Below are 18418 nucleotides of genomic sequence, written 5' to 3' on the forward strand. Positions count from 1 at the left end.
TGCGCGAGGGGCGCATGTCGATACGGACGGCGAGGCGTTCTGGCGTCGGCGGGTCGCCATGCTTCACTGGGCACATTTAGCCAATGCCATAGATCATAATTCATCAACTGATTACAATTTCCCAGTATAAGGATACAACAAAGTCATGACGTCAAAGTTTACGAGATATTTCTATATCAATTGTTTATTAAAGCTGTTGTAGCTAGGTATATGAATGACATTTTTTTGACCTTGCAAATTAATATTAGTTTTATTACTACGTTTAACGAGTTTAGGAATTGTTTTTTATTTAACGATTCATGTATTTGTAGTTCAATGCTGAGATTACATTACTTGCTGAGAGACTTACGCCTGCAAAATGCCGGATAGTAGATTTGCTATTTTAAAATAACAGGCGCTTTAGCACAAGATTTTTACTAATTAATTTATACTTTTATTAAACCTGTATAGATTTTTAAGCAGTGTGAATGTCATTGACAAAATATGGTATAATCTTATTAAATAAGTTGAAACTAGTAATCGTTGATCAATTAATTAACATTTACATTAATCGCTTCATCTCTGTTGAAAAGCAAGAGGTAGAAACCATGAATACATTCATATTATATTTTTAAGGTTATTATTCTACTTTTTACGTGAAGATGTTTATTGAATTTGAGACAAATTATGAATTTTATATGTTGGTAATCATAAAAAAGAAGTTATATTATTCAATATAAATATATTCAGCCCTACCGCCCAATGTTAGGGGTTTGAGTAGGTTTTCCTTTACCAGCAAGCACTCAGTGGTTCCCGGGTTTAAACCCACAATCTTTCGTCAAGATTCACGGGTTCTAAGCACTAGGCCATGATGGCTCATTAACGGTTAACGGTTTTACTAATAGATGTTGTACAGCGGGTCAATAGTTACAGAGCGATTATCTCTGTCTGACATCAGTATTTCGACAGTTGTAAGAAGAAGCAAAGCATTTTGTATAATATAATAAAAACAGCACGGGAATAGTTAGAGGTTATGTAACTAGTAATATATGTATATATGGTTTAATGAATTTATTTTATTGTATGAAATTAATTTTAACATACAAATAAACAATGAATAGACGGAGAAAAACATTTCGGTAATTTATTTTCTTGTTGTAAATAAGATGAATGTTAAAGTAATATAATATAATATCTACGTGATGTAATACACAGACATATTAATCACAATAAAATGACGTATAATTATAATATAAAGATCTTGATTAAATTGTAGCCGTATTATTTTTTGCTATTTTATTTTAAGTTGTAAATTTTGTAAAAAATAATCCCTATTTAATTTGTATTCAAAAATTCACACGACGACATGCAATCAAAAAGTCCCTTGACCGCTTGGTTTAATATCGATATAATTAAATAAAAATAGATTTCGATATATCTCTTTGATATTTACTTTAACATTCATCTTGTTGTAACGCCACTTGATGGATCTGCACATCAACCTCCGTTCCATCAACAGTTCCATCGATCGCCAAAATGCTGTTATATACACCGTGAAATACAGATAAAAAACGAATACCTTCGTTCTGCAGTTTGTGTTAGTCTGCAAAAGTAAATTACCATAAATTGTTCACAATTCATTAAACACAATCATGACATCATTTTATCTTTAAAGAATATTTGACCACATTAGGTCACCATGTCGAAAATAAATAAAAAACCTGTTGGATTAGTGACAAAGTTCAAAATTATTCGTTAAATTATGATGTTAGGTACATGCGTGAAGAACGTGCCTACACCATGAGAAATCATCTATAATTTTTTATCCAAACATTATTAATATTAAATGTGATTTTTGTTCATATGGAGTTATTTTATCTATCATTGAAATCTTTCAAATTTCTCACGTAATGCCACAGGATAAAATCTCCTTTTCTACTTGGACGTGAATATTATTTAATTTTATAATTAAAATACAAGTGATTCTATGAATATTATTAGCAACGAACATTGATATTTAATTTAGAAACGTTAACATTAGTTCTTTGCTTAGACGCGCCTGGAAAGCATCATTTATTTTACCGCTAAATATCAATCCTTTATATTGCTATGTTTGAAGAACACTGTAAAATGATTTGTTCTTCTCGCAGAGCTCTTATCAATTAGCGACGGTGACTATTTACTATCCGGTAACCTATTTCCTCGTTGATTTCCTAAAATAATTTAAAAAAACCAAATTCACTTAAATGGTATACTTAACGGTCGGAACAAGTAAGACTTGTTCGTTAAATCCGGTTCAAATTCTGTGAGTTTCAATGTTATCATAGATAAACATAAAAATGGATAATATAAAGAGGTTATCGAAAACCGATAAAAAAGTCAGATAAAAATAATTAGATATCAATTACTCATTACGCAACAAGCGAATAGCAAGAGACAATGGGAGTTTAGATACAATTTATTACAGGTTACATCGTGAACAAAGTTTCATTCACAGATCCCTGACAATAGCTACATTATTTTATTGGCGAAAGCACCTTACGTAATTTAAACGACGATTAACGTAATTAATGAACAATCCTAATGACTTACATCATAGATTCAAAACGGTAACATAGCCTTTGTAATGAGCTTTAATATTAATTTAACAATTACTTGCGAATAGTCTCGACTGTATATATCTATACTACGATTATATGGAGACAAATTTTGTTTATTTGTAAGTGGAAGTAATGAACCAATTCTAAAAAAAATTTTTCTGGTTGAAAGTCTATTTATTCTGCATGTGCATCAATTTTTATTTATATTATATAATATTATTCGCTAGTAATTAGTTTAGTGTTCAGATTTTCTACTGGCGAAATTTAGTGATATCAATAATAAAAATATTGAAATAACAGCAGGTAAAAATAGTGGCTCGATGTTCGTAAATTCATATATTTTTTTAAATTTACAACGACTATGGTCGACTTCCGACCGCTGTACGAATACTAACTATATAATGAGAGAAAACTACGAGAACATCTTAATAATATTTATACATGTTTTTTAAAATTATGAAAATATTAAAAAAACACAAATATTGTAGTTAATTTGTATTAGTAGTGTTAACATACAATGAACCAATGCATCGTCTAAATTCAATTTGGTATATATTTCAAGAGGATCTTTACTATATACAGTAACAGCTTGGAAGCGAAAGTAGCACACCGATTAATCTATCAAAAGTCTATGGAATCTAGCAGTCTCACGTCGGTGTATAAATAACAATTACAAAACGGATACCTCAGATGTATCCGATCAAGAGATAATGATTGTTATGGAATTCTCGTAACACCACAGTCGCGTGCCAACCTTCGTGGGATCAGGCGATTGTTTCACACTGTGAGACTTATTAACGATTAATTTGTTTTGATAGTAGAAAACAACAGCATTACTTTCATGGGAATTTTAAAAAGTATTTGGTATAACAGTATATACTGAGTTAAATACGGGACACTATACAGCCTTCTTATATAATTTAGAGCTGAAGAGAAACAATGAAGGATTAATATGTCCTTATTTTTGAACATTCAAATAAACATTCCAGTTAATTAAATAAAAAAAAGAAGATCATTTAATTTTTCTACATTTAAAACATTACATTTATACAGAGGAAATGTCAATATTAGACACTTTCGAAGCTTACGACGTCGACAGTAGTTGGAAGTTTCCCACGGTTAGTAATACATGCACGATAGCTCTCAATCCCTGAATGTGAACGGTTATAGGCAAAGGTTGTAATCTCAAATCCGGTTTCTCATCAGCCTGGATCATAACAAGCTAATATTTAGCTTAATGATGTTCTCGAGTGATTCAAGCCATGACGGCGAGTGTGTAAATACAGCTTACACTCAAACTTCGGGCTGCTGTTGTGAATTAATGATTGAAGCATCAAATAACTCTTTATTTTCTTATATTATTTATACTACACGCTATAAGTAAACATATGGCAACAGATAATTCCGGTTTCAGGTCTGCACGACACAAAATGCAAAAGCGTAATCGTACAATAACTTCGTGTTCAAAATAATTTTAAAAATTAACAAACATGTAAATTAAGATAAAATTATAGATTTTGGATTTAGATTCTCGCGATAGACAGCCCTATAAGCTAGCCACAAACGAGACATTTAAGAATTATAAGATAATAAGGTCCGATTATAATCAATCTCACATGACCGAGATAACACGTCAAAAGAGTCTAATCGATCTATCAGATTTGAAGAACAAACACAGCTTGTTAACACTAATTAATCAATCTGTTATATAACCGTTACGAGAAGCACAATTAATTAATAGTGGATCAGTTTTTAGACTATTTTAAATTGTCAGAAGACTTTGCAAGAGAATATTAATGATATCTCGCTTTATCTTGTTCGCGAAATGTTCACAACGGACTTACGTTGATATGCTTTTTTGAAACGTGTACCGTGTGTTGTTATAAACAAAATTATTTATATTCAACGGCGCATATTACTTTCTGACACTTGACGATCGCAGAAAAACGATGATTTCATAGTTTATTCTTACAGAATAGGTTCTCTACAGGTTTACAGGTACTACACTCTACAGGTTTAATAGATCTCAGCAGAGTTTTGAAAAAGTTGTCAACAATCGAAACAGATTGTAATAAAAATCTATTATAATACATAAAACATAATCAGCCTGTAAATTTCCCACTGCTGGGCTAAGGCCTCCTCTCTCGTTGAGGAGAAGGTATGGAGCATATTCCACCACGCTGCTCCAATGCGGGTTGGTGGAATACACATGTGGCAGAATTTCGTTGAAATTAGACATATGCAGGTTTCCTTACGATGTTTTCCTTCACCGCCGAGCACGAGATGAATTATAAACAAATTAAGCACATGTAAATTCAGTGGTGCCTGCCTGGGTTTGAACCCGAAATCATCGGTTAAGATGCACGCGTTCTAACCACTGGGCCATCTCGGCTCTGTAATCTATTATTTCTATTGATATATTTTATAAATCATTATCATCACGTATAAGCCCAAAAAATCTAAAAACAAACATGATTCTATATTTAAATGTTATTATAATTACTTAATAAATTTTATTACAATATTTGATCGTTTTATATAAGGTCATCAAATATATATGTATAGTATGAAATATAAATTCTATAATATATTCAATGTCAGCGTAGTTAATTCTTGCACTAAACCTTGAATAGAAGGTTTTCTTGGAAGAATTGAAAATTAATGAAACATAATATCTTATTTGAACTAATTACAAAAGAAATGAAGGATAATCAATTTACAGTTTTATATTTAAACGATATCGCTTTAATGTATACCTTTTTTCTCATGTTACAAAATGGATATTTTTATACCCTTGTGGAAAGGTCGTTGACTTTAATCAAGGGACGTGCATTTATATCTGGAAAAAGTATTTTGACAAATAAAAAAAATGATAGATCAATAAATCAATTATAAAAGAGTTTATGGGTCATTTTTAGTATAATTGATGAAACATAATAATAATTATAAAACATAATGTTTGCAAATTACAATCAGTAATTTTTTTACACAAGTTATTAAATCTTAATTAAATTAGTTCTCATCACGCCCAACAGTTTCACTTCCAAAAAATAATAACCAATTATTAATAACATATATTATGTGATTTCGATTATAACTAATTTCACAAATCATCGCTACATCCTGTCACATAACGTCAAGGAAACAAATATCGAAGCTTATCAGATCGCCATATCATACTTAATAAGCCTAAAATTAAATCGACACCTAAAATTTAAAGATTTAATATCCGTTGACATCACAACAAACCTTAATAAATTGTTACTGCTTAATTTTTTATAATTTATTGATTGTCATAAATTTTGTTGAACCGGATCAATAAGTCAATATCATTAACATGAGTTAGAACACGTGGATATTACGCAATTTAATTTTTAGGGTGAAGGCAGATGACGTCAGGATATTTCTATGTACCGAGAATAATTTTTGTACATGTATGCAACAATTATTTGTTATATTATAACCTCTCAACTTTTCCTTCCCAAAAACAACTATGCCGTTTCACTGTTAATAAATCGGTAAATAAATAATATAAATTTCTATTATAAAATATTGTTTTTATAATTGTATGTTCACATGTAAGGTTGATTTAAAAATTTGATTAAATATATATTATATTTAAATATCAGTGTGCACACAGGCCGTCTTCACCGCGCGCCAATTTGTATCCATCAATTTCCCGCGCTTTCGCGATGTATGTCACTCGAGATGACAGATGCATAAATACAAAGATAATATACATTCATATAAAATATTTACCTAATACAAATATATAAGTTACTAGTGGTTCTCCCGCGAAACTTCGCGTTTATTCAAAATATTTTTTTCAGTTCAGTTAGAATTGGAGTTTGTCGAAACCAAAAACTTTAATTTTATTTAGGATTTTCATTTTTCTCTTAAACACCCATAGCGCCGCTCTCTAACCGGCCAGCAACTTTTCAAAATAAATTCTTTATTAATCCTCTTTAATATTCAGCACATCTACGGCTGGAGTTCTCCATAATCACTGAGACAAAAATCGGCTTATGATATTAATATATAAGATTATAGATCAGTGTGCACTACAATAACCACTAACATAATTATAACGTTCTCTTATATTGTGAGCTTCGATATTTATTTAACACTGGGGTTAAATAATGATACCTATTCATTAATAAATCATTCGTCTCTACTAGTTACATATGAACTTGTCTCTTTCGGCAGCCGTAGAAAACACAAATGAAGTACTGAGGTAGGTATCATGACTAATATGTTACCAAATACTTAATAGAATGCTTAAACTGCCTCTTCGCTTAAATTTGGTCCTGTGCCGAATATTCGTCTCATCCGATAATGATAGGGAAATAGAGCAACTTGCCATTGCGCACACACTTGTGCACAAAGATTGACCGGGTTTGATTTTATTAATTATTTATTTACATTATTATAATATTATATAATTAATCATTTACATAAAAAAACTAATGATAATAATAATAAGATAATAAGACTTCAATGTTATAATACATTTTCAACATACAGTTTTAGATAAGTTTAACAGCGGACATTGAACCCAATTTAAAATCGCTTACATATTGTAATTACCGCTTCCTGAGAGACATTCAGGATACTCTTGCATCCGAACCAACATTCTTACGTAAGTGATTTCGTTTGATTTCATTTATAACAGTACGTAATAATACAGAGGAAATAATACGACGGTAATGACGGACAATTAGGGCGTGTGCATATCAATGTGGCTTTTTGTATGTACATTCAAAGTATTGGGATGATTTACTTTTTTCTACACATAAATGATGATGATACCATTAAAACTGTTTTCATTGATATATATTTTTTCTTCAATTTAATGTCAATTCACAAAAGCATCTGCAATGTACTCCGATATATTTATATTAAGTAAGCGTACCTAGCCAACTAAATTGGGTCATCAGATTGTAGGTAGATTGTCAATTCTCTATCAACCATGCTTGTCACCAATCTCTGTGACGTCGGTCCATTTTATAGTCGGCAACATCTAAATCGTTGAACTGTAAGAAGCGTAATCAAATAATTACATCGCTAAACTATCAGCAATACGTGGCACTGATATTTTCACAGTAGAACTAATCAGTGGGTGATGCTCTCTTATACATTCTTATAAAAGCCAAATTTTTTAACCGTAGGCCATATTGTGATATGCTGTACAGTGTTGCAATTGTAATAAAATGTTAAAGATCTAATGTATCTTTTACAGCTGCCTTAACCAGCAGTCAAAAATAAAATTATAAAAAAAAAATTAAAACCAGCTTTTATTGAACACAGGGATAATTAAATTACATTATAATTCACGTCGTTTACTAAATTGTATTGTCATCAGTAGTGCGATTCTGTAAGAAATCACTTCGTATCTCACTCGTGAAATATTGACAATCCACTTAGTGATTCACTGATTTTATACGTGTGTTCATATCGTATCAGGTTCTGACATTTCACGCTCGTGGTTTTTTGAGTTTTGAGTATTTTTTTATAAAGAAAACCTCTAAACTAAAAATTTAGCTTAATCAATTGGTTGAATTAGCTTAAGTCAGTTGCAAGATTTGACCAAAACATACCAAAAGGTGAAGTTAAATAAAAACTTGTAAAAACAGACGATAACGTGAACAGAAACGAAATTTACAAATCAAAAATGGTCAATAATATTTGTGACAGTATTATTTAATTTATTGTTGTGCTATTTTTTTTCAATATGATCTCGTTCTGCTTTGGTACATTTAAAAATATTTATTTAACGGTGTAAAGAGAAAATTTATAGACGTGACTACTAAAACTGACTTATAAATAACACAAATTGTGCCATATTGATAACATTGCAAGTTCCGCCTTCCGGATACATGACTCCAACTGGTTATTATTACCTCCTACGTTCAGTAACATAATACAACACGTAACAAATCAACGTATTGCATTACATCTATACTTCTCAAACCAACATATAACGCGAATACCATAGTTTTTTGTAATAAGCTGTTAATAGCCGGGCTATATTACAGCCCGTCGTATACGTTTTGCGTAATCATTACAAACATATTTCAAGGAAAAAACGTTTATCGGACCAGTATTATGAGAAAAACGTCAACACATAAACGATTGAAATTCCTTATTTTGCTACGTTCTTGTCTATTTCCTTTATAAGGCTTCATCTATGATTCTACACCACATATGGTGTGCTCGGTGTGTGGACACAAAATTATTATTATTTTAAACTTCACCAACCAATTGGCGTCTTTCTTATTATAAAATTCATTGACTTTTTAGTAAGATGCATTAATAAATAAATGTTTCTTTGTTTGTCTCGTATGTGTTCTTATATTTTTGTACAGTGATATTTATGTAAAGCTTTTTGGCATCGTACCACCGCATACAATAAGCAGCGCTTAAATTGTATCAATGGATATAAGACAGCATTTAAAGAGGTATTACAACGCATCCAATACCTAGGTGTAAATAATAGAGATTTTATAGTAACACCAAAGTACGAGCCTGTGAACGTCCCCCTGGCTTAAGGTCTCTCTTTTCGCGCTTCTCGTGCTCTTCTCGTATTCTTTTTTGCGTCTCCTCTTGAGGATCGATGTTTTCCTTTACCGCCGAGTACAAGATGATTATAAACACAAATTAAGTACATTAATATTCAGCGGTAAGTAAATATTTAATTTACTTTCCGGGTTTTAATCCGCAAACTTTCGTTTAAATTGACACATTCTAACCACTGTACCTTCTCGGCCTATACTTGTGCTTCGATTGTTTATCTATAAAAAAAAACACACAATGTACTAAGCTATTTCATTTCTTTATATAATAAACATAATAATAATGAACAATGAACAACCAAAAACAAGTATTTATTACTCGTTGATAGCAAAATTTAAATTAACGTCAAGAATTTTCATAGAATGATTTTACCCCGTAAAATAATAGCAACTTGCAGATAGAAGAAAATCAAAGGTCAGGCGCTTCATGTTAACTTTCATTGCAACAGCGGAGTGTGGTCGAGAGGTAGTCTAAGTCTAAAGTGGAGATAAGATAACAGGACATGATTACTGCAAGCGACTAGAAAGTTGGCTAACTATAGGATATTGAAATACTATGTGTAATTGTTTAGCCTCGGCTGATTAATGGGGTGAGGGGTCAGTAGTTGAAGATAAGTAGGATAAAGGAAATATAGGTAATTAAATTGACTACGTCTTATTGTTTACAATTGTTTAACCAAATCATTAAGTATTTAAGCTGTATTACTTTTAAAATGTCATTAATTTTGGTTTAATTTTTTGGCGACTTCAAATAGGCTTATCGGTTTTGGAAGTGTCAATTGTGACAAGAAAAACAAGACGTGTCTATGATTGCCTAGATTATCTCGACTTTAAAAAATAAGGAATTGTAAATATTTAAATAACGATGTTTGTATAAATATTATTCTTGGGAAGTCTTTTTTTTAAGTATATAAGAAGTATTCCGTTTAAGTATTTACTGTATGCAGACAAATTATTGAAGTCATTTGGTTTTGTTCAATTTTGTCATTTTAAATATTACTAGCAATTTTAATTTACTAGTTATTATTTATTATTCTAGTTTTTCAATCTAATTAATTGTTGCTATTGGGTACAATAGCCTTAAGGGATTGACTTAAAATGTTATGTTAGTTTATTTTGTTTAGAAGGAAATTATGTAAAATTACTTATGACGAAACGTTACATAAGCGTAATATTCGTCTATAAATTTGCATAAAAAAACTTTTAGTGTATTTTGTAAAAATGTAAATTATTTTATCGATACTATTATTGGAGTCAAAAGATATATCTGAGTATTTCAGTATTTATAAAAAATAATAATACATTTGAATCGATATTTCCTTTATAATTTTCTAATGATTATTATGTATGATATAATAGAATACATTACTTACGTTCAGTGAAAAAGTCGTCACAAATCTGTGTCCACTTTTCCACGTTTTATCCCAGAGTTCCGTCTCCCTGACATAACGTAGATAAATGAGTTTCATTTCGAATGTAAGCAAATTGTATGGACGTGTCTTGAGCGTGAAAGCGAAGTTATTTGTCAGCTGAACACTATTGTAGCCGGACTTTACGATGTAGTTGCTCTATCAGACTTTGTAAAGATTACCATAAAGTGGCAGAACAAATGATCACATATATCTACATATTACTGAAGATAACAAATAGCGAAAGTTTATGGTATGTGTACAAGCACATCTTATTTGATATATTGTCTGGTTAATTCTAGTTTCGCATTATTGTTTTGTTAAATTTGTAACGCATAGTTTAATTGATTTCAACATTTAAATAAATACACGTAAATCTACATCAATTTATTTGAATTTTTCTTTTTCTATGCGATAGGAGGACGTACAAATTGGCCACTTTATGGTATGAAATATTAACCAATTTATACATCGTCATTGCGCCGCCAACCTGGGGAACCAAGAGTTCCCTTGTGCTTGTTATTACACTGGTTCACTAACGCACCAAAACGAAACACTACACAACAATACTAAGTTTTGCTGTTTAACGGTAGAATATCCGATGAGTGGTCTCAAACGGGCTTTAAAAAAGCCCAAACAGAAAGTAAATATTCCTTTCTTGTACAGATTTATTCTAACAGATTATGGTGATTAAACATACTGTGGTTACTTGATAATTAAAAGTGAGATTCATTGCCATCATTCATCACCTTATTGGTTATCTAACCTATGTATTAAGAGACTGTTACTCTTTTTGGTAGTTTTATAATAAATACATTCTTACTTGTTAGTGTAAGCTGAGAACTATTACTTAACATTGCTAATAGTATTATCGACATCGCAAAGGTATAATTTATACCTTTAATAATTCATTATGATATGAAATTGGTTATGATAAATTATATCAAAATTGTTTTTGTTTGTACTAGAAATAAAATTGCCGTTAAGACAATTTCGAAAAGTCGTTTTAGAGATTTTAATTCATAGACAAAGAGTGGATATATCGCTAATCTTAATGTTAATTACGAAATATTTTTGTGTATCATTATGTAAAAACATTTTTTGTCGCTAATATAGGTTGAAAACATTTTTGAAGCTGACATTTCTCGACGCTGGAATAAACATTTATGCCACCTCCCCTTTAAGCAAGGGGTCACGTGGGGGACTTCTGGCGGGGTGCCAGTCTACCCGCTACACCCTTTCCGCCACAGTGAATCACTTACGTATGCTGTCGTGTAGACAAACCTCTAACACTTTGATAGTGTCTCAGACTACCGAGAATACTTTCATTCCTGGCTTGGCTCCTCTATGCCGGTGGAAGAAAGGTCACATACCTTTGCGTCTATCCTTTGAGCTTATTGAATAATATTCTAATTTATCAGGTGTAAAATTGGTTTTATAATAAATGCAAATTAAGAGAGCAATTCCTTTTATATATTATACATTAATACAGGTAATAAAAATTCAATAACATTTAAGTTTAATGCTCACAATACAGTGAAAGTGGAATCCCAATAAGGACAATACAAGTATAAACGTATAACTTTAACATAAATCACACCTGCCAATCAACATTTCATGTAAAGTTTGCTATTCTTGATCTGTAATACATGCCCGCGGCTTCCACCGCTTGTGAGGAACAGGTCTGGTTAGGATGTTTTCACTATCTAGTCTATTTTGTGATTAATTCATTTAAATCTGTCTGCCGTTCTGTTGTGATTGAATACTTACTTGGTGGTAGGGCTTTGTGCAAGCCCATCTGGGGTACCACCCACTCATTAGATATTCTACCGCCAAACAGCAATACTTGATATTGTTGTGTGTGTGTAAGGGACATAAAAACCAAGGTTGGTGGCGTATTGATGTTGTAAGGAATTGTTAATATTTCTTACAGCCAATGTCTATGAGCGATGGTGACCACTTACCATGAGGTGGCCAATTTTCGCTACCGACTACGTGCATCTTAAAAATAAAAACTGTTGGTATTTTAGTAGCGACTACATACAATTTTACTAGACAGTGAAGAAATTGTTACGTAAGCATGGGAGCTTAGTATAATTTTATTTATAGTAATAATCAAAATCTAGATAAATAGTTTTAGTAATCTAACAAACTTCATGTCGACCTGACAAAATCTCTATCAGTGAAATACTGCGGCAGATATAAGCCTATAAATATTACCGCAAAGATGTTTAAGTATTTCAATCTTTCTTCCCGAATAAATCAACCTCCGGTTTTTATCTATACTAATATTATAAATGTGAAAGTAACTCTGTCTGTCTGTTATTCTTTCATGCCCAAACTACTGAATCGAATTCGATAAAATTTGGCACGAAGCAAGCTCGAAGCCCAAGAAAGGAAATATTTTAATTGTAATCTTACACCCGGTGATCAACCCCTAAAACGCCGCGGGCGATAAAAATATATTTAATCGTTTTATTATAAGTTGCGGTCAAAGGTATGTTATGTAATCATCTTTATAAAAGTAATGTTTTGTTGGAGTTGACAATTTAAGCCCATTTGAAAATATAAAACGTTAATAAATAAGGGCCGATGCAATAAAACGAAAACCACGTTATCGCTTAATGTAATAACGTATTTTGTATTCAATTTGTCGTGTGAGTATTCTATTGTGAGTATCTAATTGTATTATAAATATATAAGTATGATTTGATAGCGAGTCACAACGCAACAACACATGCACAAGCCAAGAAGTGATAGTATTACTTTTTAACTTGAAAAAAAATGTACAGGAACTACCATACATTCGTATTTTTTTTTCTTCATGCCCTTTTTAAGTTCACGTCTTGTATTAAACGTGTTAATCTTTTATGGGTCCGTTACGTACATATTAATTAATAATGAAATGATTTGTCAATATAATTGCATGGCTGCCTATTTAATAACTTTCTTAATCAATAATACAACTTTGTGAAATTGTAATGCAGGCGTAAAACCGCCTCAGGAACTTCATACAGTAACAGTCATTCTCTGTATATATTCTTGGGAGACATTTCAACGCCCCATTTGAAATTATCGTTATCATCGATTTCACGCCATTCGCCTGTTCCCGGTAAAGGTATGATTGAACATTATAAGAGAATTTGAAATCAGTTGGCAGGAATGGTCACGAACAGCCATCGAGATATCCACTTGATAGATGATAATTCGTTACGGAATAAATTCAAAGCGGTAAATGTACCTTTGATCCTAGGATAAGGCATGTATTTCAACTAGCAAATTACATTTATAATTTCGATTCTTAAGGGGCCTAGAACATGTTCGTAGTAACGACACATAAATATACATAAAGAAGCGTATTTTTTTCACATACGATAAATAATCATATATATCTCAGATAATTTGGAGGTTATTTCATCAGGTTCTGTATGCTCCAATGCAACCTGCATTCATCCGATGTATGTAGGTTTTATCACGATGCTTTCTTTTAGCATATGGGGTAAATAATTGACGTAAGTTAAACACGAAAAGGTAGTAATGCCCGGGGTTTAACCCGTAATCTTCGGATTAACGGATTAAGCCTGGTTGATTGGACTTAAACTTAACTAATTTCGGTTAAGACTCATGTGCTCTAAATGAAAAAATAAACATTATATATTTAATTCTTGTTTATATGTGTATGCCACTGAAGTCCTCCTAAACGCTTGCACCGGTTTTGATGATTTTTATAATGTTTTTTTTTCAGACCTTGGATTGAAACCCGATCACCGGGAAGTAAATAAAAATATTATTTGACCCGTATGAAGTCGGGACGAGCAGCTAGTACGGTTATATATTCATAATTAATGCTCTTCGTGCCTTGGTGCATTTGTAAGTAGTATTTTTAGTGCGAGATAATTTTTAACGACATAAGTTCGTTCCTCGCTAAACTCGTTAACTACTAGAGAATTGTTCTAGTTCTAGTTTATACAATAACAATAATATAGTTCTAGTTTATCTCGATTAGTTTTTTTATTCTCGATCTAGTTTATACAATAATAATAATAACAAACAAAAAACAAAAAATATGGAAGCATACTTTATTTATTTGTATTGAGTTATTATTTCTGATACGTATTACAAACATATACTCAAATGTGGATATATTTCCGTGGTCAAGTCATTAAAATATTGCCTAATCATGATTCTTTATTTTGACGTAATTTTTATCACAAATTAACTAAACGGTTATTTAGAATGTATATTCAACGAACTACGTGGGAAACTTTCTAACGAAGGTTCATATAGACAGTAAACTGTTGAAATGTATTAGAAACGTGATAGGTCCTTTTTATCAGACGAAATGTAATTCCTTATTATCAAATCCCTAATTAATTGTTGAACTTAGTATCTTATTAGTCTTATATATCTGTGAAACTCAACTACCTCAGGTTAGTTTAATGAAAAGTTATTGAGTTTTTATGTCGAGAAATTATCAGTAGCTCGAATTCGAAGTTGACTGTGTTTGCACTGTTATGCCTCGGAAAGAACGTTAAAGTTCTGAATTATCTCTAGTCGTGTCCATTACCATCCTAGCAATTAAAAAAAAGTTTGGCAGGTATGAGATAAAATATAAACCCTAAGTTTGAACCCGTAATCTTCGGTTACGATTCGCGTGTTCTACCCTCTGGGCCATTTTAACTCTATGCTTTAAATGACTTAAAATATAAGCCACATCTCGACATTTTTGCGAATTTATACCAATTTTATTTATGCATACGTCAAATATCTATGCTAATCGTGAGCATAATACTTATCTAACTGACTGACTGTTGATTATACTTTTTCGAATTTTATAATGTCCATAAATATTTATGACTTCCCATTTGACATTGATTTATTATATCATAAAATATCTTTAGTTATTTAAAATCGCTAACCTAATATATTTGTAAAGGCATTCACCATAAGTTGTTGGAAACTGATACCTACTTATACAATGATTTCTGAACGACACTTCCGACTGTCCTCATTTAATATCTCATTAAATATGATAACATTTTCTATAACATTATATGTATAGAAATGATGCAAATGGTAATCATGGAAGTATGTTCGCGTAAAGATAGTCATTAAGCATGCATCGAGGTAATGAAAACCGTATTATGAGGTCGATACGAGCCTGCACTTTCCCCGCAAATCTCACAAAGTCCGTGAGACCTAGAATTTAAAACTTATAAGGAATATTAAGATGTCCGCCTCTAAGCCTGCCCGTGTACTAATCTAGAATTCCAACAAGAACTTCGATATCAGTTAGCAATGAAACTAGATACATTAAGATACATTTATTAACTATCATTACCTATTTATTATTGGACCGCGATTTTCTTGCGGTTTAATTTGGATTATCTAATTATATGTGCTTGATTCACACAGTGCATATTGAGTGACGTTTACCGTTACTTAGGTCCGTAACGTAAAATTATATAACCCTTTACAATAAACGGATAACGAAGCTATATAAATAGGATTAGGATTTCCTGAGATAAGCGCGTTCGTCTATACAAGCTCTCCCCAGCTCTATTATACCGTAAACGAAACTATCGTATATCCGAAAAAAAAAATATTCGAAACCGTAACAGAATTTATATCGATATTTTTGTAATTTATAGGTAGTAAGCTAAAGTTATTTTTTAAGGTTATTTCCTTTTATTAGTGGTTATGCCCAAATACCAAATTATAGCCTGCAAATAAAATTAAATAGGTACCTTGTATTCGATACGATTTGCTTCTAACTTTGCTATATTATGCACTACCTTTCAAAACGTTATTTTTTCCCGAATCCATAATGAATAGCTTACATTAATTATTATTCAAGATCGCGACCAGTTATCTACCTTCCTATCATGTTAACTTAATATCTAAGTTGTATATTTCTCTTTGATTTTAATAAGCCTTTTGAAATTGTAATAGGTTAGAAATTATATACTTTAATTTAAACGAAAGATTTATTTTACACACATATTCTCCACTTTTATTGACAATTGAACTAAATCTAATTTCATTGATATTTTCATGTTTATCTATATAATATTATTATATTTATAAGGCACATTGTCAAAAATGTCGAAATTTAATAAACAACCGACGCTATAAACATGACAATATTGCGCAGTGGAAAAAACACATCGTGCCGGCAATGCTTCGCGGGGAATCAGTACGGAGAACCGTAGTCTTCCATGCGACCGTGATGATCCAGAAGGAGACGCTGGAACGGAAACGAGAAAGAGCAGATCCCGCTAAACAAAGACGACAATAGCGTCGTCTCGGCTCTCCCACAGCCCCGATGCCTGGGGCTTAAAAGATAGGGCGTATCTACCCTATGTCTTACCCAAGCATCGCGGGCTTTAATCCGGACAAATGCCACTGACTTTTTGGACTTGACGCACTTTCTGTAAAAACTTGGTATTGAATATTGTGATACTTGATACTTTTTACTTGGGTAATGATTGTGTAATGCACACGCTAATTGTAAAATCGATGTTACGTAGATAATTAAGTATTTAAAACAAATAATTCTTTAACGGTTGATCGTGGACCGAATAACCTCCACACAGCTGTATAATTAGCACCTTTTTTTCTTCCGGAGCAAGTATCGATTAGTTATTTAATTATAAACTAAAGCAAATTTAATAACTATCGTTCAAACTTAAGAGTAAAACTTCCGGACAGATTTATTAATAATAATAATTAATTATTTAATTATTAGCAGCAATAGTAATAAATTGAAAGGCGTCATCTATCGTACATTGACGGTTCTAAATAAGAAACTTTCATGCAAATGTTAACAAAAATTGTTAACTTAAATTGATGAACGAAGCGTGAACGCATATAATATGAACTATGCCAACTGCCATATAAATACCATATAAATTCACACTCATAATATCATACTTTATAGAATGACGTTTTATTTTACTTTTAATTATATCAAATGAATTTTGACATAACTTGTTGCACTAATGCCACATAATTGTGCTTTAAATGATTGTATTGTAAAAAAATAATATGTGCTGCATACATTATATAGTGTTTCATTAGCACAAATATATAATTTTTGAATGTCCCGTGTCTTGTGAAACACTTGAATTATAGTTCAAATCTTTTATGGTCTATCTTTGCTCGTCAGTTCCATCTTACAATTATATAATGAGATGCTTGAGGTCTTGTTAAGATAAATCACTCCAGAACTGTATTCAGCTGTTAGAATGGGTGATTCAATTCGAGGTAAACCTGTCACGAATCAATACAACCGTATCAAAAGTTGTTAAGCGTCGCTGCAACATCAATGACGATCAAGATTATTTCCAATCGATTTTCCCCGGTGTTGTCAGTTTAAATAAATCGCATGATTTTTGTTACACGATTGTTTAAATAAAATAAATACACGTATTTATAAATCTGAGAAATACATTTTTACGAAATAATAATAATACTATTTTAATTGATTTAAATATCGAATAGCTTAATTTTATTTTTTACCTTAGTAAGTATATTGCGTGAACATCGAGAAGTATTTAATGATTTTAGTTTGTATTGAACAGGAGGGAAATTACTATTATATCATTCATAGATACTGTACCATACATTGTGGGCCAAAAAGGTTGTATTTCATTACAAAAGTACTACTTGCACTAGTATAAAATATATGGTCAAATGATTAACAGAACTACTAACAGAATATTTAAAACGATTGTTAAAAAGAACATGAACTGTATTTAGATTCTATCGAGGTTTTAAGTGCGATGAAAGTGATATTCAAATCAGATTAATGGATCGTCAAACACTTTTTTGTTTGATCTTAAAACAGTTAAGAAAT

General features: G+C 31.3%; 1 protein-coding gene across 1 annotated transcript in view; it reads right to left on the bottom strand.

The window, feature by feature from the left end:
- LOC113399875 (cerebellar degeneration-related protein 2) overlaps nt 1–18418 on the bottom strand; it is an 83116-nt gene that overhangs the window by 28178 nt on the left and 36520 nt on the right. The gene's annotated exons all lie outside the window — the stretch shown is intronic.

This window comes from Vanessa tameamea, chromosome 8, assembly GCF_037043105.1.
Source record: "Vanessa tameamea isolate UH-Manoa-2023 chromosome 8, ilVanTame1 primary haplotype, whole genome shotgun sequence".
In the NCBI taxonomy this organism is placed as follows: domain Eukaryota; kingdom Metazoa; phylum Arthropoda; class Insecta; order Lepidoptera; family Nymphalidae; genus Vanessa; species Vanessa tameamea.